We start from the raw sequence: 24,934 nt of genomic DNA on the forward strand, positions 1-24,934 counted from the left end.
GTCGGGTATACTAGCCCCCTCCAAAACCCAGGTGGGAGGCATCTCCACTTGGAGGGGCTAGTCCACTCTACCCTGGCTGCTGTGGTACAGAAAGCCCCCATACAAAGGTGGGAAGGGACTCCTGCCTGGAGGGGTGAGTCCACTCTAACCTGCCTGCAGTGGTATATGAGCTCCCCAGACAACCAGTTGGGAGTGGTGTCCCGCCTAGTGGTATCCCGCCCTGGCTTAGGCGGGATACAAGCCTCTTCACCATACACCTAGGTGCGAGAGGTCTCTCACTTGGAGGGGTGAATTTACTCTACCCTGGCTGTGGCGGTAAAGGAGCTCCCCTGACACTCTAGTGGGAGGGGTGTCCTGGCCTGGGGGGTTGGAAAGTCCCCTCTACCCTGGCTGCTGTTGTGGACAGGCTCTCCCAGACACCCAGTTGGGAGGGGACTTTCGTCTGGAGGTACAAGTCATCTCTAAAATGGCTAAGGTGGTATGCATTCCCCCCACACATTCAGGTGAGAGGGGTCTTCCATTGGACTCATGAATCCCCTCTACTCTGGCTGGTGCTCTATACGAGCTCCAGGAACACCCAGATTTGAGGGATCTCCCTCCTAAAGAGGCGAACCCCTCTACCCTGGCTGTGGCAGTATACGAGCTCGGCCCCCGCTCGACAATCAGGTGGGAGGGGTCTTCCTCCTGTAGGGGCGAGTACCATGTACTCTGACTGCGGAATTATTCGAGATCCCCCCAACACCCAGGTGGGATGGGTCACCCGAGTGGAGGGGCGAGTTTCCTCTACCCTGGCTGTGGAGGTATAGAAGCTCTGCTGGACACCCAGGTGTGAGGCGTCTCCTGCCTATAGTGGCGAGTCTCCACTCTCTTGTCTTTAGTGGTACATGAGTTCCCTCTGACACCCAAGTGGGAGGGGTCGCCTGCTTGAGGAGGTCATTTTCCTCTACCCTGGCTGCGACAGTATACAAGCTCCTCTGTACACCCAGGTGGGTGGTGTCTCCCTCCGAGTGGTGGGTCTCCTCTACCCTGCCTGAGATGGCATATGAGCTCCCCTGACAACCAGGTGTGAGGGGGTCTTCCGCCTAGTGATGCAAGTCGCCGCAATCCTGGCTGTGGTAGTACACGAGCTCCCCCTTCAATTCCCAGATGGGAGGGTCTCATGCCTGGAAGAGCAAGTTTCCTCCAACCTGGCGGTTCAAAAGCTCCTCCAAAACACAGGTGAGAGGGGTCTCCCAAATGAAGGTGCAAGTGCCCTCTACCCTGGCTTCAGAGGAACACAAGCTCCCCTGACACCCAGGTGTGATGGGTCTCCCGCTTGGAGGGGCGAGTCCCCTCTACTTTGGCTGTTGCCTTACAAGATTTCCCAGGAAAACCAGTTGGGAGGGGTGTCCCGCGTGCAGGGGTGAGTCCCCTCCACCTTGGCTGTGGCCGCAAAGGAACTGCTCCCCCATAGCAAGATGAGAGGGGTCTCCCACCTGTAGGGGCAAGTCCCTTCTATCCTGGCTGCAGTGAAATATGATCTCCCCCTGGCACCCAGGTGAAAGTGTTCTCCCACCTGGAGGGGCCAGTCCCTGCTACTTGACTCCTGTTATTTGGAAAACCCCCCCACACACACCCAGGTGGGAGGGTTCTCCAGCCTGGAGTGGTGAGTCCCCTATATCCTGGATAAGGCTGAATAAAAGCTCGCCCTGAAACCTATGTGTGAGGGGTCTCGACTGGGGAAGCAAGTCCCCTTTAATCTAGCTGAGGCGGAAATCGAGCTCCCCCGACACCCAGGTGAGAGGGGTCTTTCGCCTGGTGTGGGGAGTCTGCTCTATTCTGGCTGCAGCAATATAGGAGCCCCCCCTGACACTCAGATGGAAGGACTCTCCCTCCTGGAGGGGCGAGTCTACTCTACCCTGGCTGTGGTGGTAATTGAGCTCCCCCAACACCCATGTCAGAGGGTTTTCACGCATGGAGGTGTGAGTCCCCTCTATCCTTGCTGCAATGGAATACATGTTCCCCAGACACCAATGGGTGAAGGGTGCCCAGCTTAGAGGGGCGAGTCCCTTCTAACCTGGCTAAGGTGGTATACATGCTCCCCACGACGCCCAGGTAGGAGGGGTCTCCTGCATGGAGGGGCGAGTCCCCACTACCCTGGATGCAACGGTATATGAGCCCCCCACCCTGACACCCATGTGCGAGGGGTCTCCTGCCTGGTGGGGCGAGTCTCCTCTACCCTAGATATGGGGGTGTAGGAGCCCCCTCGAAACCCAGGTGGCAGGGGTCTCCGGCCCAGAGAGGCAAGTCCCCTGTAACTGGCTGCTGTGCTATATGAGCTCCGCCTGACACCTGGTGGGAGGGGTCTCCCCCCTCCTGAGGCAAGTACCCTCTATCCATGTTTTGGTGGTATTAGAGCTCCTCCCAACAACCAGGTGGGAGCATCTGCTGCCTGGAGGGGCAATTCCCCTCTACTCTTGCTAAGGTTTTATATAAGCTCCCTATGACACCCAGGTGAGAAGGTGTCCTGCCTGGATGGGTGTGTCTCCACTATCCTCTCTGCAGCGGTATAAGTGCTCCCCCCCACACCCAGGAAAGAGGGTTCTCTTGACTGGAGGGGCGAGTCCACTCTTACCTGGCTGCAGCAGTATTGGAGCTTCCCCTGACATCCAGGTGGGAGAGGTCTCCCGCCTGGAAGGACAAGTCCCCTCTACTTTGGCTGGTGCCCTATAAGGGCTCCCTGGACACTAAGGTGGGAGGAGTCTTCTGCCCGCAGGGGCTGAATCCCTCTACCCTGGCTGTGGCACTATAGAAGCTCCCCCAGACATCCTGGGGGAAGCGGTCTCCCGCCTATAGGGGCGAGTTTCCTCTAACCTGGATGCAGTGGTATTCAAGCTCCCCCTGTCAACCAGGTGGGAGGGGTCTTCCGACTGGAGGGGCAAGTCCCTGCTACCCTGGCTGTAGCAGTATAGGAGCCCCCCACACACACACACATGTGTGAGGGGTCTTCTGCCTGGAGGAATGAGTTGACTCCACCATGGCTGCTGGCGTATACTAGCTCCCTTTACACCAAGGTGGGAGAGATCCCCCTCCTGGAGGGGCGAGTCCACTCTACCTTGGCTGTGGTGGTGTATGAGCTCCACCTGATACCCACATGGGAGGGGTCTTCTGCCTGGAGAGATGAGTCTGCTCCACCCTAGCTCCAGCAGTATACAAGCTACCCCAAACACCCATGTGGGAGGGGTCTCCCACCTAGAGTGGCGTGTCCCCTCTACCCTGGGTTCAAGCAGTGTATGAGCTCCCCCAGACACCCAGGTGGGAGGGCCTCCAGCATGGAGGAGCAAGTCCCCTCTATTCTGGCTGAGGCGGTATAGGAGCACCCCCAACACTCACGTTAGAGGGCTCTCTTGATTAGAGGGGCGAGTTCCCTCTACCCTGGCTACAGAGGTATTCGAGCTTCCCCCAACATCTAGGTGGGAGGGGTCTCTGAACTGGAGGGTGTCCCTCTCCCCTGGCTGCAGCAGTATATAAGCTCCACCAACATCCAAGTAGAGGGGCATTCAGCCTGGTGTTAGGAGTCCCCTTTACACTGGCTGTGGCAATATACAAGCTCCTACAGACACCCATGAAAGAGGGGTCTCCCGCTTGGAGGGGCAAGTCCCTTCTACCCTGGCTAAGGCAGTATACAAGCTGCCCCAGAAACCCAGGTTGGAGAGGTCTCCCGCCTGGAAGGGCGAGTTCCTCTACTTTGGCTGGTGCCCTATCAAAGCTTTCTAGACACCCATGTGGGAGGGGTCTCCCGCTTACAGGGCTGAAACCCTCTGCCCTGACTCTGGTGGTATATGAGTTCCCCCTGACACCCTGGTGGGAGGAGTCTCCCAACTGGAGGGGCGAATCACCTTTATCTTGTCTGCAGAGGTATAGGAGCTCCCCCAACACACAGGTGGGAGGGATATCTCCCTTGGAGGGGCGAGTCTCTGCTTCCCTTGCTGCTGAGCTATATGAGCCTCCACACGCTAATACACAGATGGGAGAGGACTCCCACCTAGAGTGGTGAGTCCATTCTACCCTGGATGTTGAAGTATAGGAACTCCCCTGACACCCAGGTTAGAGTGGTCTCTTGCCTGGAGGGGCGAGTCCCCTCAACTCTAGCTGCAGTGGTATAGGAGCCCCCCCACACACACACAAATAGGTGGGAGGGGTCTCCCGCCTAGAGGTTCAAAACCCCTGTACCATGGATGGGGAGGTATAAAAGCACACCCAGAAACCCAGATGGGAGGGGTATCCTGCCTGGTGGGGCGATTCTCCTCTACTTTGGCTGGTTCCATATAAGAGCTCCCAGGACACCCAAGTTGGAGGCGTCTCGCGGCAGCAGGGGCAAGTTCCCTCACCCTGGCTGTGGCAGTATGTGAGCTCCCACTGACACCCAGGTGGAAGGGGTTTCCTGCCTTGATGGGGTGAGTCTCCTCTACCTTGGGTGGTGGCATGTAAGAGCTCCCTGGACATCCTGGTGGGAGAGTTCTCCCTGGCAGCGGTGGTATTCAAGCTCCCCTGGACAACCAGGTGGGAGGAGTCTCTTTCCTGGAGCAACAAGTCCCCTGTATCCCTTGCTTTGGAGGTATCCAAGCTCCCCCAGACACCCAGGTGAGAAGATTCTCCCTCATGGAGGGGCAATTCCCCTCTACCCTGCCTAAGGCAATATACAACTTCCCCCTGAAACACAAGTGGGAGGGGTCTCCCACCTGGAGGGGCATGCCCCCTCTACTTTGTCTGGTGTCCTATAAGAGCTCCCTGCACAACCAAGTGGGAGGGGTCTCTCAACTGCAGGGGCTAACCCCTCTATCTTAACTGTGACAGTATAGGACTTCCCTCCAACACCCTGGTGAAAGTGGTCTCCCTCCTGTAGGGGTGGAGACCTGGACACCCAGGTGGGTGGGGTCTCCCGACTACAGGGCTGAATGCAGCATTCGAGCTCCCCCCACAACCAGGTGGGAAGGGTCTCCAACTGGAGAGGCGAATCCCCTCTACCATAGTCACGGAAGTATAGAAGCTCCCCCAACACCCAGGTAAGAGAGGTGTCTCTCCTGAAGTGTGGAGTCCCTGCTACCCTAGCTGTAGCAGTATACGAGTCCCACCCCCCAACACCCAGGTGGGAGGGGTCTCCCGCCTGAAGGGGCTAGACCCCTCTACCCTGGCTGCAGAGATATACAATTTCCCGCAGATTCCGACGTGGGATGGGTCTTCTGCCAGGAGGGGCAAGTCGCCTCTACTATGGTTGCTGGGATATAGGAGCTGCTGGGATATAGGAGTTCCCATGACACCCAAGTGGGAGGGATCCCCCCTGGGGAGGGGTGAGTCCCCTCTACCATGGCTGCAGACATATAAGAGCTCCACCCAACAACCACGTGAAAGGGGTCTTCTGTCTGGAAGGATAAGAATGCTCTACCCTGGCTGCAGCAGTATAAAAGCTTCCCCTGAAACCCAGGTGGGAGGGGTCTCCTGCCTTCATTGGTGAATCCCCTCTATTCTGGCTGAGGTGGTATAGGACCTCCCCCCTAAACGCAGGTTAGAGAGATCTCTTGACTGGAGGGGCAAGTACCCTCTACCCTGGCTGTGCCAGTATTCAAGCTTGCCCCAACACCCAGGTGGGAGGGGTCTCCCACCTGGAGGAGCTAGTCATCTCTCCCTGGATGTGGCAGGATACAAGCTCCCCTGATACCCAGGTGAGAGGGGTCTCTGGCCTAGAGCAACAAGTCCCCTCTACCCTGGCTGCAGTGTTACACAAGCTCCCCCAGACACCCAGGTGGGAGGTGTCTCCCACATGGAGGGGCAAGTCCCCTCAACCCTGGCTAATTGGTATAGAAGCTCGCCCAACCCCAAAGCACAGGTGCAAGGGGTCTTTTGCCTGCATGGGTGAGTCCCCTCTACTATGGCTGTGCAGTATAGGAGCTACCCCTAGACCCATTTTAGAGGGTTCTCTTGACTGGAGGGGCGAGTCAACTCTACCCTGTTTGCAGAAGTATTGGAGCTTCAACTGACACCCAGGTGGGAGGAGTCTCCCACCTGGAAAGATGAGTCCGCTCTACTTTGGCAGGTGCCCAATAAGGGCTCCCTGGAACCCAGATAGGAGGGGTCTTCTGCCTGCAGGGACAAGCCCCTCTACCCTGGCTGTCGCAGTATAGGATATCCCTCAGACACCTTGGTGGGAGGGGTCTCTTGCCTATAGGGGCGAGTTTCCTCTACCCTGGCTTTGGCATTATTGAAGATCCCCTTGTCAACCAGGTGGGAGGTGTCTCCTGACTGGAGGAGCAAGTCCCCTCTACCCTGGCTAAGAAGTTACAGGATCTCCCCCAATACCCAGGTGGAAGGAGTCTCTCCCCTGGAATGGGGAGTCACTGCTACCCTGGCTGCAGCAGTATAGGAGCCCCCCACACACACACACACACGCAGTTGGTAGGGGTCTCCCACTTGGAGAGGCGAGTTGCCTCTATCATGGCTGCTGGGGAATATTAGCTCCCATGACTGCCAGATGGGAGGGCTCCCTCGAATGTAGAGGCAAGTTCTCTCTACCGTTGCTTCAGTGGTATATGAGCTCCACATGACACCCATGTGAAAGGGGCCTTCCATCTGGAGGGGAGAGTATGCTCTACCCTGGCTGCAGCAGTATACATGCTTCCCCTGACATGCAGGTGGGAGGGGTCTCCTTCCTTCTGTGGTGAGTCTGTATACCCTGGATGCAGTGATGTATGTGCTACTCCAAACACCCAGGAGGGGAAGGGTCTCTCCTCTGGAAGGGAGAGTCTCTGCTCCCCTGGCTCCCTTGGTAAACAAGCCCCCTCTGACACCCAGGTGGGAGGGGTCTCCCGACTAGAATGGTGAGTCCTCTCTACCCTGGCTTGGGCGGCATAGGAGCTCCCCCAGACACCAAGGTGAGTGTCTCTACTGGAGGGGTGAGTCCCTTCTACCTTTGCTACAGCTGTTTAGGAGCCCTCCCCCATTCCTAGGTGGGAGAGTATCCCACCTGAAGTGGCTAGTACCCTCTTCCCTGGCTTTGGCGATATAAGAACTCCCCCTAACACTCAGGTGGGAGGGGTCTCCCGCCTGTATGAGAGAGTCCACTCTACCATGGCATTGTAAGTAAAGGGCTACCCCTGAAACCCAAGTGGGAAGGGTCTCCTGCCTGGAAGGGCGAGTCCGCTCTACTTTGGCTACAATGGTGTACAAGCTCCCACTGGACACCCAGGTGTGAGGAGTTTCCAACTGGAGAGGCGAGTCCCCTCTACCCTGGCTATGGTGGTATATGAGCTCCCCAGGACACCCAGGTGGAAGGGGTTTCCCGCCTAGAGGGGCAAATCCCCTCTCCCCTGCCTGCAGCTGTATAGGAGCACCCTCTGACACCCAAGTTGGAGGAGTAATTTGTACTGGAGGGGCAAGTCTCCCTATCCTGGTTTGGCTGAATTCAAGCTTCCCCTGACACCCAGCTGGGAAGGGTCTCACACCTGGACAGGCAAATCCCCTCTATGGTTTCTGCAGCGGTATAGGAGCTCCACCGGATACCCACGTGGATGAGTCACCCTCATGGAGGGAAAGTCTGGTCTGTTTTTGGTATACAAGCTCCCCCTGACACCCAGGTAGGAGCAATCTCCCGCCTGGAGGGGGGAGTCCCCTCTACTTTGGCTAGTGCACTATAAGAGCTCCCTGCAAAGCCAGGTGGTAGGTGTCTCCAGGCTGCAGTGGTGAACCTCTCTACCCTGGATCTGGTAGTATAGGAACTTCCCCAAGCACCCTGGTGGGAGGGGTCTCCCGCCTCTAGGGACGATTCCCTTCTACACTCCCTGCAAAGGTATAAGAGCTTCCTCTGATTTCCAAGTGGGAGGGGTCTGCCACCTAGATGGGTGACTTGCCTCTACCATGGTTTCTGGGGTATATGAGCTCCCTTGACACTCAGGTGGGAGGTGTCCACTGCCTGGAGGGTCGTGTCCCCTCTACCATGGCTCAAGCTGTACATAAGCTCCAAATGACACCCACGTGGGAGGGGTCTTCTCACTGGAGGAGTGAGTCCACTCTACCCTGGCAGCAGCAGTACAGGAGCTGCTGCTGAGACCCAGGTGAGAGGGGTCTCCCACCTAGAGTGGTGAGTCTCCTCTACCCTGGCTTTGGCAGTGTATAAGGTCCCCTGGACACCCATGCGGGAGGGGTCTCCACCATGGAGGGGCGAGTACACTCTATTCCGGCTGAGGTGGAAGAGGAGTTCCTTCCAACACCCAGGTTATAGAAATCTCTTGACTGGAAGAGGGAGTCCCATATTCTCTGTCTGCTGCAGTATTCGAGTTCCTCTGGACATACAGGTGGGAGGGGTCTCCCCCCTGGAAGGGCGAGTCACTTCTCCCTGGCTGCAGCGATATGGGAGCCCCCCGAACACCCAGGTGGGAATGGTCCTCAGACTGGAGCGATGAGTTCTCTCTACACTGGCTGAGGGGGTGTACAAGCTACCTGTGAAACCCAGGTGGGAGGGGTCTCCTTCTTGGAGGGGCCAGTCCCCTCTATTCTGGCTGCTGTGATATATGAGATCCCCCCATACCCAGATGGGAGAGGTCTCCCACCTGTAGGGGCGAACCCCCTCTACACTGACTGCAGCAGCATAAGATCTCCCCCTGAAACTCAGGTGGGATGTTTCTCCCACCTGGAGGGGCGAGTCCCCTCTACCCTGGCTTTGGCAGTATACAAGCTCACCCCAGCACCCAGGTGGGAGGGGTCTCCCACCTGGAGCACTGTGTCCCCTCTACTTTGGCTGGTGCCATACAAGAGCTTTCAGGACACCCATGTGGGCGGTGTCTCCCGACTGGAAGGGCAAGGCCACTCTACCCTGGAGGCATAGGAGAAATTCCTCTCTAACCTGGCTGCAGTGGTTTATGAGCTCCCCTGACACCCAGGTGGGAGGGGTCTCTCACCTAGAGGGACTAGTCCCTGAAACACTGGCTAAGGTGTTATGTGAGCTCCCATTGACACCCAGGTGGGAGGGGTCTTTGCCTAGAGAAATGAGTCCCCTCTAACCTGGCTATGGCAGTATATAACCTCTCTCTGACACCCAGATGGAAGTTGTCCCTCACCTGTTGCAGCAAGTAACCTCTACACTGGCTCCAGTGGTATATGAGCTCCCCCCACACCCAGGTGGGAGGGGTCTCCCATCTGGAGTGGCAAGTAACCTCTACCCTGGCTAAGGTAGTATACAAGCTCCATGAAACACCCAGGTGAAGGGGTCTCCTGCCTGGAGGGGCGAGTCCTCTCTACCATGGATACTGAAGTACAGGAACTCTTCTGACACCCAATTGGGAGGAGTCTCCAGCCTGGAGGGTAGAGTCCCCTGCACCATGCCTGTGGTGGTATAGGAGCTCCCACTGACACCCAGGTTTTAGGTGTCTCCCGACTGGAGAGGCAAGTCCCCTCCACCCTGGTTTGGAGATATAGGAGCTCCCACACACACAGAGCAGGGAGTGGTCTCTTGCATTGAGGGGCATGTCCCATTTACAATGGTTGCGGTAGGTTAAGAACTCCCCCTGACAACCAGGTGAAAAAAATCTCCCGCCTGGAGAGGTAAGTCTCTGCTAGCCTGGCTGCAGCTGTATACCTGCAGTGCTCCAACACCAAGGTGGGAGGGGTCTCACGCTTGGAGGGGCAAGTCCTCTCTACCCTGGCGAAGGTGGAATTCAAGCTTGCCCTGGTATCAAGATGGGAGGGGTCTCTCGCCTGCAGGGGCGAATCTGCTCTCCCCTGGCTGCTGCTATATAGGAGCTCCCCCAGCCACCAGGTGGGAGGTGTTCCTGCCTAGAGGTGCAAGTCCCTTAAACCCTGGCGGCAGTGGTGTAGGAGCTCCCCTGACACCAGGTGGGAGGGATTCTGTGGCAAGGAGTGGTGAGTCCCCTCTACCCTGGCTATGGCGATATATGAGCTGCCCTCTACCATAGCCAATATTGAGGGGTCTCCAATATGGAGGGGCGAGTCCTCTATACCCTGGCTGATAAAGTATATGAGTTCTCCCTGACACCCAGTTGGGAGGGGTCTCCTTCCTAGAGAGACAAGTCGCCACTACCCTGGCTACAGTGGTATATGAGGACATCACCCACACACAGGTTTTTGAGGTCTCCCGTCTGGAGGGGCGAGTCCTTTCTACCCTGCCTGGGGCAGTATACAAGCTGCACCTGACACCCAGGTAAGAGGGGTCTCCCACCTGTAGTGGGGAGTTTCCTCTACCCTTCCTGTGGCAGTATAGGAGTACCCCTGAATACCCAGGTGGAAGGCGTCTCTACCCTGGAGGGGTGCGTCCCCTCTACCCTGGTTATGGCAGTATAAGAACTCCCCTTGACACCCAGGTAGGAAGGGTCTCACACCTAGAGCAGTGAATCCCCTTTACCCTAGCTGTGGAGGTATACAAGCTTCCTCAGACTCCCAGGTGGGAGGGGTCTCCAGGCCGGAGGGGTAAGTCCCCTCTACCCTGGCTTTGGTGGAATAAAATCTCACCCCAGCAGTCAGGTGGGAGGGGTCTCCCATCTGGAGGGGTGAGTCCCCTCTAATTTGGCTGGTGCCATACAAGAGCTCCCAGGACCTCACGTGGGAGGCGTCTCGCAACTGGAGGGGCAAGTCAACTCAACCCTGCCTGGGAGCTATAGGAGCTTCCCCAGACACCCAGGTGGAAGGGGACTCCCTCCTGGAGGGGCATGTCCCCTCTAATCTGGCTGTGACAGTATAAGAGCTCCCACTGATACGCAGGTGGGAGGGGTCTCCTTTCTGGAAGGGTGAATCCCCTCTATCTGGGTGTGGCAGGATAAGAGTTTCCCCTGACACTCTGATAGGAAGTGTCTCCCTCCTAGAGCAGGGAATCCCCTCTACCCTAGCTGTGCAGGTATACAAGCTTCCCCAGACACCCAGTTGGGTGGGGTCTCCCTCCTAGAAGGATGAGTCCCCTCTACCCTGGCTTTGGTGGTATACAAGCTATACAATCCCCAGCACCCAGGTGACAGGGGTTTTCCATCTGGAGGGGTGTGTCCCCTCTAATTTGGCTGGTGCCATACAAGAGCTACTAGGACACCCAAGGGGGAAGCATTTCCCAATTGGAGAAGCAAGTACCCTTGACCCTTGCTGGGAGTTATAGGAGCTCTCCCAGTCACCCAGGTGGTTGGGGTTTTCCGATTGGAGGGTTGAGTCCCCTCTTACCTGGCTGCAGTGGTATAGGAGCTCCCTTGACATCCAGGTGGGAGCAGTCTCTTGCCTGGTGGGGTGAGTCCCTGCTACCCTGACTATGCGGTATAAGAGCCCCCCAAGACACCCAGGTGGGAGGGGTCTCCAGCTTGGAAGGGCGAGTGCCCTCTACCTTGGCTGTGGTGGTATATAATCTCCCCTCGACAACCAGGTTGGAGGGATCTTCATCTGGAGAGGCGAGGGCCCTCTAACCTGGTTGCATTTGTATATAAGATCCCCTTAACATTCAGGTGGGAGGGGTCTCCCGCCTGGAGGCACGAATCCTCTCTACCCTGTTTTGGGAAGTGTACTAGCTTCCACAACACCCATTTGGATGGTGTCTCCTGCCTGGAGGGGTGAGTCCTCTCTACCATGCTGGCAGAGTTATAAGAGTTCACCCAGACACTCACGTGAAAGAGTCTCCCACCTGGAAGGGCAATTACCTGTTACACTAGCTGCAGCTCTATTGGAGCCATCCATACAAACCCAGGTGGGAGGGGTCTCTTGCCTGGAGGGGCAAGTCCCTGTTACTCTGGCTGCACCTAGATACCAGCTTCCCCTGACACCCAGATGAAATGGGTATGCTGCCTGGGGCGCAAATCCCTGCTACTCTAACTGCAGCTGTACAGGAGCCCCCTCCCTATGGGGTATCCAGGTGGAAGAAATCTCATGCCTGTAGTGGTGAGTTCCCTGAATTCAGGCTGAGGCAGAACACAAGCTAGCATGGACACCAAGATGGGAGGGGTCCCTTTCATGGAGGAGCCAGTCCTCTCTACCCAGGCTACTGATGTACCTCTCACAGACAACCATGTTTTTTTCATTCACACAGGACAAGGTGATAGCACTTGCCTCTCCATTACTGGGCCAAGCTCCTTGCTTGAACTCCCAGCTGCACTTCTTGAGGACCCTGTCCCTTGGTTTCAGGCCGCTTTTTCCAGCCCCCTCCTGCACCTCCCCTCTTATGCCCTCATGCTTTGGTATCCTGGCACTGTCCGGAGCCTCTGATACCACTGCTTCACTCTAGCCTAGGCTCCTCAAATGGGTTCTGCAGTCAACGGACCCCCCAACTTCTGCACACTAGGTATCCTCTCATAGTACCCTCTTTTGCCCATCATTGGTCCAGGTCCCTCTCTAGGATCTACTCACCTGAGGCAGAAGAGTGGATTTTGCTGGTCTCTGCACCCTGAATGCTCCTTATGGGAAACACAGCCCTGCCAATCACCTGAGTTCCCTTCAGTGCCAGTAATTTGAGGCCTGTCAGTTAACATGGGAATTGCTCCATCCCAGCCCTGAGCAATCTCCTCCCTTCCCTCCCCTGCTCTCCGGACTTACATGCTTCCCTTATCCCAATCCAGCCCTCCCTAACCCTGACCCTTTGTGCTCCAGTCTCTGGACCTGTGTGCTCATCTAGGCCCCTGACCATGTTTCTCAAGTCCTTTGACATAGCATGGAGTCTACTAATGTTGAGTCTGTCATGAAGGTCCCTTGTCTGGGCCCATTGGTCCTCCACCAGGAACTTGGTCCTCCACCAGGAATCTTGACACCTGGAGGTAGCTCAGGGCTTGGAGCCTGACTGACCCCTGCTGGATCCCTTTCATTCCCTCCCAAATCTTGTCCAGTGTCCTGAGACCCTGCCCAAGCCCTGGCTCTTGGCTCTCTGTTCCCAGGCCTGGTTCTTCGCTTGAGCCTCTGGTGGCCCTTCTTGCTCATTACTTTCCTGGGCATTGTCTGAGGGCCCCCTTGCTGGGGCCGCGTCCCTGCTCCCCTTGGCTTTTCTGTACCTCAGTACCCTAGTGATGCCCTGCCTTTCCAGCTTGCATTCCCTGCTCTCCTCTGGCCTGGGCCCTACTCTAACTCCTTTCCTGGGCTCCTTGCTGGGGTCCTGACCCCCAGCACATCTATACTTGTCCTGTGGTCCTTCAGGCTGTGCCCTCCTTCAGCACTCCAGTTCTTTCTGTCTCTTCCATGCCCGTTTCCTGATCCCCTTCCCAGGATGCTCACCAGTGCCAGGTGACTTGGCCTGGCCTCTTGGCCCTGGGGGCTCCCTTTGGGAAAATGTAGTGCTGCCCCTTGCCTGGGCCCTTTGGTCTCCCTCAACCAGTCCCTTCTTGAGAACCCTGACACCCTGCAGTGGACCCGGGCTTTGAACCCTTCTCCCCCTGTGCCAGCTCCCCCTCTTTCTCCCCTCTCACCCCTCCCTATCCATGTTTCTTTTCATTCACCCAGTCCCATGTGCTACCACTTGGCTCTCCATTACTAGGCACGGCTCCTTGCTTGAGTCATTGGCTGCCCTTCAAGAGTACCCTGTCCCTCTCCCTTGGTTTCAGGCCCCTTTTGCCAGCCCCCTCCTGTACCTCCCCTCTATTCCCCTCATGCTGTGGTATCTTGACATTGCCGGGAACCTCTGCTATCCCTGTTTTGCTCTAGCATAGGATACTCAAGTGGGTCCTACAGCCCACTGAACCCCCAACTTCCACATGCCAGGCTTACACTCTTTTGCCTCTTATTAGTCCAGGTCCCTCTCTGAGGATCTACTCACCTGGGGCAGAGGAGCAGATTTGGCTAGCCTCTGCACCCTGAATGCTCCCTATGGGAAACACAGCCCTGCCAGTCACCTGAGTCCCCTTCAACACCTGTACCTTGAAGCATGTCAGTTAACATGAGACTTGCTTCAACCCAGCCCTGAGCAATCTCCACCATTCCTTCCCCTGCCCTCTGGCCTTGCATGCTGCCCATACCCCAACTCAGCCCTCCCTAACCATGAAACTTTGTGCTCCAGTCTCTGGGCTGGGTGCTTGCCTAGATACCTGATCATGTTCCACATGTCCCTTGACATAGCATGGAGTCTCCTCATGTTGGGTCTGACCTGGGGGCCCCTTTCTTGGGCCCCCCAGCAGTCTCACCTTTGTGCCCCTTGTGCTTCCCTCTGACTTCTGGTCCTCACGCAGACCCTACCTCCCTTCCCATTGTGCTTTTTCCTGGTGCTTGCAGGTCTCCTGCTCCTTGGGTCTCTCATCACAGTTGTTTGGGTGGTCACTTGCCTGGGGACATTTTATGGATCATGGTTCTCACCCTACAGTGTACCTACCATAACCCCCTGCCGAGCCCTTTTATCCCACTCCTCCTGGCCCCCTTTCCTTGACTGGCCTCCCTTGCAGTTCCCTGACCCTGGATTCAAATATTAACCTTGGCACCTTATACAAAACAATGCCAAGAAAAGCCATGAGCAAGAAGGGCCACCAGAGGCTGAAGCAAGGATCCAGGCCTGAGAACAGAGAGCCAAGGGCCAGGGTTTGGGCAGGGGGCTCAGGAGAGTGGATTACATTTGGAAAAGAAGGCAGGGGATCTATCAGGGGCAGTTAGGCTCCAGGCCCAGGGCCACCTCGAGGTTTCAGTGTTCCTGGTGCAGAACCAAGCACCCAGGGAGAGCAAGGGAAAAAGGTGAGGGCCAAGGCATTTTTTCCCATAAGATACCCTGGAACAGATGACATCCTACAGCCAAGTTCCTGGCAAAGGAGGTCAGGAAAAGGAAGTGGGCCACTAGGAGGGTGACAGGAGGGCACGCAAGGGGGTCGGGTTGGTGTGCATCAGGGCGAAACCCAGGACACAAGGCAGGTGCCCAGGTAAGGGACCAAGTCAATCAATGGGCATGGGAGACCCAAGGAGCAGGAGACCTGCAAGTACCAAAAAAAGTTGCATGGGCAAGAGGAGAAAGGGGCTGCGTGAGGACTAAGAGAAGCCAAGGCGCACCAAGGGGAGCCCACTGGCAGGCCCAAGCAAGGGGCTCCCAGGTCAGACCCCACATGCAGAGCCTCCTTGCTTTGCCAAGGGCCATGAGGAATGCGGTAAGGGGCTCAGGCTAAAGCTGAGGCCCAGGGACTGGAGCACAAAGGGTCAAGGTTAGTGAGGGCTGGGATGTGGTAGGAGCAGCATGGAAGGCAGGAAGGGAGTGAGGTGATTGCTCAGGGATGGGTTGGAGCTAGTCCATGTTAACTGCCAGACCTTAAGGTTCAGGCAGTGAGGGGGACTCAGGAGCATAGCAGGGCTGTGTTTCCCACAGGGAGCATTCAGGGTGCAAGGGGATCTAATTCTGCTCCTCTGTCCCAGGTGAGTAGATCCTCAGAGAGGGACCTTGAACAAAGGACTGGAGGCCAAAGAGGGTACTATGAGGGGATAGCTGGTGTGCGGAAGGGTGGGGGCTTGCAGGAGCCATTTCAGCAGCTGAGGGTAGTGAGAAGCAGGGGAATCAGAAGGTCCCAGTAGTGCCAGTGTACCACAGCATGAGGGTGTCAGAGGGGAGGCACAGGAGGTGACAGGCAACAGGGCCCTGAAACCAAGGGATAGGGAAAGGGTCCTCAAGTATGCGAGAATGGCTCAGGGTCTCAAGCCAAGGAGGTGGGCCCAGTAATGGAGTGCCAAGTGCTACCAACAGGGCCTGAATGAATGAAAAGAAAGATGGAAGGGAAGCAGTGGGAGGGGAGAAAGTGGAGTCAGTGGCACAAGGGGAGAACGGCTCAAGGCCCAGATCCACTACAGGGTTTCAGGGGTCGGGAGCAGGGCCCTGGCTGAGGGAGGCCAGAGGGCCTAGGAAATGGGCAGGGCTATGTTTTCCAAAGGGAACCCCAAGGGCAAAGAGGCCAAATCAAGTCGCCTGGCCTCGGTGAGTATCCTGGGAAGGGGATCAGGAAAGCGAGCATGGCAGAGACAGAAAGAATAGGAGGGCCAAAGCAGGGCACAGCCTGAAGGGCCACAGGAGACGTGTGGATGGGGTGGGGGTCAGGACCCTAGCAAGGAGCCCAGTCAAGGGACCTAGAAGAGGGCCCAGGCCAGGGAAGATCAGGGAATGCCAGGCAGGGAAGGCAGGGCTGAATTAGGGTACTGCAGTCCAGGAATGCCAGGGAGAGCAGGAAGCAGTCCCAGCGAGGGACCCTCAGATAATGCCCAGAAAAGCAGTGGGCAAGAAGGACCACCAGAGGCTAAAGCAAGAATCCAGGCCAGGGAATGGAAAGCCAAGGACCAGGTCTTTAGCAGGGGGTTCAGAACAGTGGGCTGCATGTGAGAAGGATGGAAGGGGATCAAGCAGGGGACAATCAGGTTCCAGACCCAGGGCCACCTCCAAGTTTCAGGGTTCCTGGTAGAGGACCAAGCACATAGGGAGAGCAAGGGCCCCAGGAGATGGCCAGGGCAATGTTTCCCATAAGGCATCCTGGATCAGCTGAGAACCTATGGCCAGGGTCCTGGCAAAGGAGGCCAGGAAAAGGAAGGGGGCCAGAAGGAGGGTGACAAGAGGGCACGCAAGGGGGTCGTTGTTGGTGCGCACATGAGCGAGACCCAGAACCCAAGCCAGGCACCCAGGCAAGGCATCCACCTGATCTATGGTGATGGGGTTCTCAAGGAGCAGGAGACCGGCGATCGCCAGAAAAATGTGCAAGGGGAAGGGGAGCAAGGGGCTGCGTGAGGTTAGGAGTGGCCAAGGGGCACCTAGGGGAGCCAACTGGTGGGCCCAATCAAAGGGACCCCAGGTCAGACCCAACACGAAGAAACTCCTTGCTATGCCAAGGGCCATGAGGAACGTGGTCAAGGGCTCAAGGGAATTCCCAGGCCCAGGGACCAGAGCATAAACTGTCAGGGTTAGGGAGGGCAGGGTTGTGGTTGGGGCAGCAGAGAAGGCCAAACAGAAGGAAGGGGATAACTCAGGGCTGGGTTGGAGCAAGTCCATGTTAACTGCCAGGCCAAAGGTTCAGGCAGTGAGGGGAACTCAGGCCAGTGGCAGGTTTGTGTTTCTCATAGGGAGCATTCAGTGCTCAGAGACCAGGGAATTCCACTTCTCTGCCCCTGGTGAGTAGATCCAGAGAGAGTGACCTGGACCAAAGGAGGGGGAGCCAAAGAGGGTACTGTGAGGGGATACCTGGTGTGTGGAAGTGGGGAGGGTGGACTGCAGGACCCATTCTAGCAGCACAGGGTTGGGAGAACCTGGGAAAGCAGAGGGTCCGGGCAGTGCCAGCATACCAATTAGGGGATCAGAGGGAGGCACAGCAGGGACAGGCATCAGGGGCCTGAAACCAAGGACAGTAAATGGATCCTCAAGAAGGGGCAGAATGGTTCAGAATCTGAAGCTATGAGCTGGGCCCATTAATGGAGAGCCAAGTTCTAGCACCTGGGCCTCAGTGAATGAAAAGAAACATGGAGTGGGAGCAGTGGGAAGGGAGGTAGTGGACTTCGTGGCACAGGGGGAGAACAGCTCAAGGCCCAGATCCACTGCAGGGTGTCAGGGGTTGGGAGCAGGGCCCTGGCTGAGGGAGGCCAAAGGGCCCAGGCAAGGGGCAGGGCTATGTTTTCCAAAGGGAGCCCCCAGGCCAAAGAGGCCAAATCAAGTCGCCTGGCCTGGGTGAGCATCCTGGGAAGGGGATCAGGAAAGCAGGCATGGCAAAGGCAGAAAGGACAGGAGGGCAGAAGCAGGGCACAGCCTGAAGGGCTGCAGGACAGGTATGGGTGGGGTGAGGGACAGGACCCCAGTAAGGACCCCAGGCAAGGGACATAGATGAGGGCCCAGGCCAGGGGAGAGCAGGGAACGCCGAGCCAGGAAGGCAGGCCTGCATTGGGGTGCTGCACTACTGGAATACCAACAGGAGCATGGAAGCGGCCCCAGCAAGAGGCCCTCAGAAAATATACAGATAAGCAGTGTGCAAGAAGGGTCACCAGAGACTCAAACGAGAAGCCAGGCCAGGGAACAGAAAGCCAAGGGCCAGGGCTTGAGCAGGGGGCTCAGGACAGTGAATTACATTTAGGAAGGAAGGCATGGGGATCCAGCAGGGGTCAGTCAGGTTCCAGGCCCAAGGCCACCTCCAGGTTTCAGGGTTCCTAGTGCTAGACGAAGCACCCAGGGAGAGCCATGGGCCCACACGAGGGCCAGGGCACTGTATCCCATAAGGTGCCCTGGATTAGATGAGGAAACTATGGGCAGGGTCCTGGCAAAGGTGGCCAGGAAAAGGAAGGGGGCCTGAGGACCAGGCGAGGACACGCAAGGTTTTCGGGGTGGGTGCGATAGAGGTGAGACCCAGGAACCAAGCCAGGTGCCCAGGCAAGAAATCCACCCGATCAGTGATGATGGGAGACCCAAGGAGTAGGAGACCTGTGAGCGCCAGAGAAAGGCGCAAAGGGAATGGGAGGAATGGGTTGCGTGAAGTCCAGGTGAAGCCAAGGGGCACCTAGGGGAGCGCACTAGAGGGCCCAAACAAGGGACCCTCATGTCAGCTCCAACACAAAGAGACTCCTTGCTATGCCAAGGTCCATGAGGAACATGGTCAGGGGCTCAAGCAAACTCCCAGGCCCAGGAACTGGAGTAAAATGGGTCAGGGTTTTGGTGAGCTCGGTTGTGGTAGTGGCAGCGTGGAAGGCCAGAGGGCAGGGGAGAGAAGGGTAGGGCTTGCTCAGGGTTGGGTAGGAGCAAGCCAGTGTTAAATACCAGGCCTCAAGCTTCATACTGTGAAGAGGGCTCAGGCGAGTGGAAGGGCTGTGTTTCCCATAGGGAGCATTCAGGGTGCAAAGGCAAGCCAATTCTGCTCCTCTGCCTCAGGTGAGTGGATCCTAAGAGAGGGAAAAGAACCAAAGTTGGGGCAAAAGAGGTACAGTGATGGGATTCCTGGTATGTGAAAGTGTGTGTGTGTGGGGGGGTCTGTCTGCCAGGACCCATCTGAGCAGCATAGTCTAGGGAGAAGTAGGGGGGACAGAGGGTCCAGGCATTGCCAGGATACCACATCATGAGGGAATCATGGAGGATGTACAGGAGGGGGCCGGTAAAAGTGGCCTGAAACCAATAGACAGGTCCTGGAGAAGGGCAGCCAGGGGCTCAAGAAAGGGCTGGGCCCAGTAAGGGAGAGCCAAGTGCTAGCATCTGGGCCTGGGTGAATAAAAATGGACATGGTTATCTGTGGAAGCTTTTATACCTCTGCAGCCTGGGTAGATTGGACTGGCTCCTCTGGGAAAAAGACCACTCCCACCTTGGTGTCCAGTCTACTTTCTATACTGCTTCAGCCCATGAAGAGGGGACTCATCCCTACAGTCATGAGATCCCTTCCAGCTTGGTGCCCAGTGGGGAGAAGGGCTCGTGTATAGCTAGAACCAGGGTAGCAGGCACTCGCCCCTCCAGGCGGCATACCCCTTTCACCTGGGTGTCAGGGGGAGCTCGTATGTAGGTGCAGCCAAAGGAGCAGGGACTCATCCCTCTAGGCAAACCTCACACCTGGGTTTTTATGGGGGCTCCCATAGAGCTGCAGCCAGGGTAACAGGGACTCACCCCTCCAGGAGGGATACCCCTTTCACCTGGGTGTCTGGGGGAACTCATATACCTCTGCAGGAAGGGTAGAGGGGACTTGCCTCTCCAGGAAGGAGATGCCTCCCAAATGGGTTTCTGGGGATATAGTACACTGTCCCAATCAGGGTAGAGGGGATATGCACCTCCAGGCGGGAGACCCCTCTCACCTGAGTGTTGTGATGATCTTGTATACCACTGCAGCCAGGTTACAGGGGACTTGCCCTGCCAGGCTTGAGACCCCTCCCACCTGGGTGTCTGGGGGGGGGGGGCTCTTATACCGCTGAGTCAGGGTAGCAGGGACTCACCCCTTCAGGCGAGAAGTCCCTCCCACCTGGGTGTCAGGGGAGCTCCTATACCCTACAGCCAGGTTAGAAGGGACTCAAACCTCCAGTCAGGAAACCCCTCCCACCTGGGTGACTGGGGAAGCTCCTATAACTTCCAGCCAGGGTAGAGGGGACTCACTCCTCCAGTTGGGAGACACCTTCCACGTGGGTGTCCTGGGAGCTCTTGTATGGCACCAGCCAAACTAGAGGGGACTTGCCCATCCAGGTGGGAGACCCCTCCCACCTGGGTGCTGGGGTCTTGTATAGCTTGTATACCACTAAAACCAGGGTATACCACCAATATCACCAGTTTGGAGACCACACCCAACTGGATGTCTGGGGAAGCTTATATACCTGCACAGCTAGTGTAGAGGGGATTCCCTGCTCTAGGTGGGAGTCCCTTCCTACCAGGATGTCAGGGGGAACTCTTTTCCTGCTACAGCCCAGGTAGAGGGGATTCGCCCTTCCAGGCAGGATACCCCTCCCACCTCTGTGTCAGGGGGAGCTCTTATACAGCCACAGTCAAATTACAGTGGCACGCCCCTCCAGGCAGGAGACTCCTTCCACCTGGGTGTCCAGGGGAGCTCCTATACAACCACAGGAAGGGTAGGAGAAAATCGCCACTCCAGACAGAAGACCCCGCCCACCTAGGTGCCAGGTGGAGCTCATATCGTCCAGCAGCCAGGGTAGAGGCAACTTACATCTCCAGGAGAGAAACACCTACCAGCTGGGAATGGGAATAAATCCTATTCAGCCTTAGCCAGGCTAGAGGGGACTCACCCCTCCAGGCAGAATTCCCTTCCCACCTGTGTATCACAGTGGAGCTCATATACACCAGCATCTAGGGTAGAGGTGACTCCCATCTCCAGGCAAGAGACATCTCCCACCTGGGAATAGTGTTAACTCCTATACCACCGCGTTAGCAAGGGTAGAGGGGACTCGGCCCTCCAGGGCAAAGACCCCTCCCACATGGGTGTCTGGCGAAGGAGGATCCTATATACCTGCACCCTGGGTAGCACTGACACCCCTCCAGGTGGGAAAACCCTCCTCCTGGGAGTAGGAGGGGGCTTTTATACCTCCAAAAACAGAGTTGAGGGGACTGGTTCCTTCAGGCATGAGACCATTTCACCTGGGTGACGGGGGAGTGCCTATATGGTTGCAGGCAGAGTAGTGGGGACTCACCCCTCCAGGCAGGAGACCCCTCCCACTAGGGTGTCGTGGGGAACTTGCAGACCACCTGAGACAGGGTAGAAGAGGCTTGTCCATCCAGGTGGGAGACCCCTCCAACCTGGCTGTCATCTGGAGCTCATATACCACCCCAGCCATGGTAGAAAGTACTTGCACCTCCTGGCAGGAGACCCCTCTCACCAGGGTTTCTGGGGAAGCTTTCATACCTCCACAACCAGGGTAATGGGGAATCCCTACTCCAGTAGGGAGACTCTTCCCACCTGTGTGTCTTGGGAATATTGTATACCGCAACAGCAAGTGTAGAGGTGATGTGCTCATACAGGTGGGAGATCCTACCTCGGTTTATGTAGGGGAGAACCTATACAGCCACAGCCAGGTACAGGAGACTCATCCCTCCAGGAGGGAAACCCCTTCCACCTGGGTGTTCTGAGGATCTCCTATACTGCTGAAGTCAGGGTAGAGAGGACTCTGTCCTCTAGGCAGAAGAACCCTCCCACCTGGGTGTAAGAGGGAGTACCTATACCGCTGCAGCCAGGGTACAGATGACTTGCCCTTACAGTCAGGAGACTCTTCCCACCTGGGTGTATTGGAGAGCTTCATTACTGCAGCACCTAGGGTAGAGGGGACTCATCCCTAGAAGCGGGAGACACCTTTCACCTGGGTGTCAGATGAGCTCCTATACTGGCATAGCCAAAGTATAGGGAACACATCCCTGCAGGCAGAAAACCCCTCCCTCCTGGGTGTTCTGAGAACTCTTATATAGTAAGAGCTAAAGTAGAGGGGCTCGCCCTTCCAGGCGGGATACCCCTCCCACCTGGGTGTCAGGTGGAGCACATATAATCCAGCAGCCAGAGTAGAGGCAACTGGTACCTCCCACCTGGGAATGGGAGTAATTCCTATACCACCTTAGCCAGGGTAGAGGGGACTCACCATTCTACGCAGAAGACCCCTCCCACCTGGGTGTCAGGTGAGCTCATATACCCCAGCAGCCAGGGTAGAGGCGATTCACACCTACAGGTGAGCGACAACTATCCTTTGGGAATGGGGATAATTTGTATACTGCCTTAGCCCAGATAGAGAGGACTCACCCCTCCAGTCTTTTGACCCCATAACCTGGGTGTTGGGGGAGCTCCATATCACCAGAGTCAGGGGAGAGGGGACTCGACCCTTCAGGCAGAATATCTATTCCACCTGGTTGTCAGGGGTGTTCACATACTCCCAAAAGTAGGGTAGAGGAAACTCACCACTGGAGGCGGGAGACCCCTTCCTTCCACATGGGTGAAGGGGGAGACCTCATATACCACTGCTGCCAGGGTATAGGGGACCCGCATCTCCAGGCCACAGTCCCTCCCATCTTGGTATGCAGGAAGCTAATATACCACAGCAGCCAGAATAGAGGGGACTTGCCCCTCCAAGCAGGAGACCCCTCTCACCTGGGTATCTGGGGGAGTTGGTGTACCCTAGCAGCCAGGTTAGAGGAGACTTGCACCTCCAGAGGAGAGACACCTCTCACCTGGGAATGGGGGTAACTCCTATATTGCCTTAAGGCTAGAGGGGACTCGCCCTTCCAGGAGGGAGACCCCTTCCACCTGTGTGTTCTGGGGAGCTCCTACACCACTGCAGCCAGGGTAGAGTGGACTTGCCCTTCCAGTCTGGAGACCTCTTCCTCCTGCTTGTCTGAGTGAGCTTCTATCCCTCCACAGCAAGGGTAGAGGGGACTAGCCCTCCATGCAGAAGACCACTTCCACCTGTGTGTAGTGGGGCACTTGTACACTGCCTTAGCCAGGGTAGAGAAAACTTGCCCCTCCAGGGGGGAGACCACTCCTATCTGGGTGTCTGGGGGAGCATGTATACTGCCATAGCCAGGGTAGGGGGGACCCCTCTCTCCTGTGTGCCAGGGGAGCTCATATACCTCTGCAGCCATTGTAGAGGGGTCGCACCCCTCCCGTCAGAAGACCCCATAACCCCGGTGTTGGAGGGAGCTGCTATACTGTCAGGGCAAGCGGAGTGGGGACTTTTCCCTCCAGGAGAAGATACCTTCCATCTAGTTGTCAGAGGAGTTCATATACTGTCACAGGCAGGGTAGAGGGGACTCCCACTGGAAGTGGGATACCCCTCCCACCTGGGTGTAGCGGGGAGCTCCTTTAACACTACAGCCAGGGTAGAAGGGACTCGCCTCTTTAGGACAGAGACCCATCCACCAGGAAGCTAGTGGGAGATCCTTTACCACAGCAGCCAGAGTAGAGGGGATCCACCCCTCCAGGCAAGAGACCCATCAAACCTGTGTGTCAAGGAAAGCTAGTAAACCACTGCAGCCATGGTAGAGAGGACTCGCCTCTTCAAATGGGAGACTCCTCCCATCTGGGTATGGGTGGGGAGCTCCTATACCACAGCAGCCAGAATAGAAGAGACTCGCCCCTTCAAGCAGGAGACCACTCCCACCTGCATCTCTGAGAGAGCTGGTACACCCACACAGGCAGGGTAGAGGGTGGGAGACCTCTCCCATCTGGGAGTAGGGGAGAGCTCCTATACCACTGCAGTTAGGCTAGAGGGAACTCTATTCACCAGACAGGAGACCTCTTCCACCTGGGGAGCTCCATTACTGCTACAGCAGGGTAGAGGGGTCTCAAGCCTCCTGGCCAGAGTCTCCTTCCACTTGGGTGTCAGGGGAGCTCCTATACCGCAGTAGCCAGGGTAGAGGGGACTCCCACCTCTAGAAGGGAGACCCCTCCCACTTCAGTTTCATGGGGAGATCTTACATCACTGCAGCCAGGATAAAGCGGACGTACCCTTCCAGTCGGGCGACCCCTCCCACCTGGGTGTCTAGGTAAGCTCCTATACATCCACAACCAGGGTAGTAGGGACTCGCGCCTCCAATGGGGAGACCACTACCTTCTGGGTGTCAGGAGAGCTTGATTACTGCAACAGCCAGGGTAGAGGGGACTTACCCCAACAGGCAAGAGACCCCTCCCACCTGGGTCTTGGGCGAAGCTCCTATACTTCCACAGCCAGGGTAGAGGGAACATGCCCCTTCAGGCGGAAGACCCCTCCCACCTAGGTTTACTGGGAGCTCTTTTATGGCAAGAGCTAAAGTAGAGTTGACTTTCCCTTCCATGCAGGATACCCCTCGAACCTGGGTGTCTTAGAGAGTTTGTTTACAGCCATAGCCAGGGCAGAGGGGGATCATTGCTCCTGGCGTGAGACCCCTAAAAACTGGGTGCCTGGGGAAGATCGTATACCCCTGAACCAATGTAGAGGAGACCTGCCAGTGCAGTCTGGAGAACCCATAATCTTGGGGCGGGCTGGGATCCTATGCTGCCAGAGGCAGGGGAGAGTGGACTTGACACTCCAGGCGGAAGGTCCCTTCCACCTGGTTGTCAGGGGAGTTCATATAATGCCACAAATAGGGTAGAGGGGACTCGCCACTGCAGGTGGGAGACCCTACCGCCTGGGTGTAGGGGGAACTTCAATATCACTGCAGCCAGCATAGAGGGGACTTGCATCTCCAGGCTGGAGACCCTCCCACCTGGGTGTCAGGCAGAGATCCTTGACTGCAGCAGCCAGGGTGGAAGGGACTGGCCCCTCCAGGTGAGAGACCCATCCAACCTGGGTGTCAGGGAAAGCTAGTAAACCACTGCAGCCTGGGTAAAGAGGACTCTTCCCTTTAGGTGGGAGGCCCCTCCCATCTGGGTATGGTGGGGGAGTGCGCATACCACAGCAGCTAGAAAAGAGGGGACTTCCCCTCCAAGCAGGAGACCCCTCCCACATGGGTGGCTGGGAGAGCTGGTACACCCCCTCAGCCAGGGTAGAGGGAAGTCACCCCTCTTGGCCATTGACCCCTCCTTTAGGTATAAGAGGAAGCTCCTTAAATGCTGCAGCCATGGTAGAGTGAACT

Source organism: Callospermophilus lateralis, chromosome 13, assembly GCF_048772815.1.
Source record: "Callospermophilus lateralis isolate mCalLat2 chromosome 13, mCalLat2.hap1, whole genome shotgun sequence".
Taxonomy (NCBI): domain Eukaryota; kingdom Metazoa; phylum Chordata; class Mammalia; order Rodentia; family Sciuridae; genus Callospermophilus; species Callospermophilus lateralis.